Source organism: Lolium rigidum, chromosome 2 (assembly GCF_022539505.1).
Source record: "Lolium rigidum isolate FL_2022 chromosome 2, APGP_CSIRO_Lrig_0.1, whole genome shotgun sequence".
Lineage (NCBI taxonomy): Eukaryota > Viridiplantae > Streptophyta > Magnoliopsida > Poales > Poaceae > Lolium > Lolium rigidum.
In genome coordinates this window covers 142,499,433-142,501,290 of record NC_061509.1, presented here as the reverse complement: position 1 = coordinate 142,501,290, position 1,858 = coordinate 142,499,433, and positions in this window count along the sequence as shown.

Here is a 1,858-nt window from a genome sequence, read left to right as displayed (position 1 = left end):
AGCCGGAAGAGATGGCGGCGGAGAAGGTGGCATCTCCAACCTTGGGGCGCCGTTGTGGATGCCGTCGATGATGATCGAGAGGGTGCGCCCGGGAAATCCCTAGAAAAGGACGCGCCCCTCCTTGTTCCACGTGTTCCTCCAGCCGACGAGATTGTTGGTGCTGTTCATGTCGGCGTCGTATTGCGCCCGGAAGAAGTCCGTCAACCATTCGTCGTTGCCGGTGAGGGCTCAGGTGGGATCGGCGCGCTCCTCAGCGCCGAGGCGAGCGCGCTGGGGCCTGATCGCGGCCCTCCAACGATCGGTTCCTAGCGGTGGCGAGACGCCGATCCCGTTGACGGCCATCCTCTAGCTGTCGCTGCTTGGCAGACACATGCGCGACGTGACAGGGTACCGCACGGGGTACATCGCCCACACCTCCGCCACCGTGAGGCTGCCACGCCTGAAGCCTTTCGTGGCGAGGATGTTCTTGCGGGGAGGGATGACATTGGAACGTGGTGAGAGGAAGGAAGGAGGTGCATCCAAATTGGAATGTGGAATGTGGCGAGAGGAAGGAGGGGGCGCTCTTTATTGTACATCGGCGGCAGGCGAGGCGGCAGCGGGGCGTTAGCCACAATAAACGCCGGCACGGATGGCCACATGGCCATGCACGGTGAGACGCTTCACTGCGTCGCCTGGGAAATCCTGGGCGCCATTAACGTCGCTTGACCAGGGGTAGGTGACGGGTTTTAGACTTCCGTGTCAATGACACGTCAGGCCCGCCACTCCCCACCTCGCTTCTCGATCTGTTTGGCGTGCCCGGACCATCCCCTGTGGACCGGGGACGGGCTTGGGGCGCCGAACACTGTACTGGTCCGCGCCGGGTGGAAGGAGGCATTGGGGCGCGTGTTGGGGCTGAAAATATCCGGCGCGCCCCAGAATCTTTTGGGGACGCTTTGGGGGACGCAACTGGATATGCTCTAAGTTGGTCACGACGAAAAATCTAAATGGACACACCGAGCTAAATTAAAATATGTTCAGGAGAGGGAAAATAACATTAAATAATTTCACTTGGTCGCGAATAAAAAAAAGATTGTAGAGAAAAGATCTTCCAACTTGAACAAGATGAGGAGATAATTGTTGGGCAAGAGAATATTAAAAATTACATCTCAGAGTACTATAAGAGGCTTTTATGGGCACCAGCCCAAAATCAAATTTTTGTCAAAAAGGACCACCTGCCCCAGTGAAATGGCAAAAAGGACCACCTCTCAGTGAAAATGGCAAAAGTACCACGGCGGCACGCTAGCCAGGCGACACGTGGCGGGTGCCGCCGCCGGCTGTGGCGGCACGTCCGTCGCCATGGTCGCCGTCCGTCACGCCGTTAGCACCGTCGAGCCAGGTGGGCCCTGCCGCCACAGGGTGCGGTGGCACGCTGGCGTGGCGCCTGCCTCCACCAGCCGTGGCGGCAAGTACCCGGGCCGGGGGACACAGCCAGCAGGCCTGCGCCTCGTTGTGCGTGTGACTGATTCCCACGAATATTTTGCTTTGACGTGTGATGATTCCCTATCTTTTTGGCTTTTGCCCGTGAATGGAGCTGCCAGTATCAGTATGGGTGTAACTGGGCTGAATCCCAGGCATTTTGCGTAATTATCAGTCCTGTACAGTGTGATTCTGAGACATGAAGTGACGTCCGCCGCTGATACAGGAACTACAGCACCGAAAGAGCTTCGGTATCTGCATGCTTTAAAGCAGTAGCTGCTCACTCAGCTTGTGTCTCAGCATGCTATAAAGCAGCAGCCTCTCTTCGCAGACGAGCTCACATACCTGCATGCTTTAAATCAGCATCCTCTCTTCCCAGACGAGTAGCGCCTCTCGTGAGCTG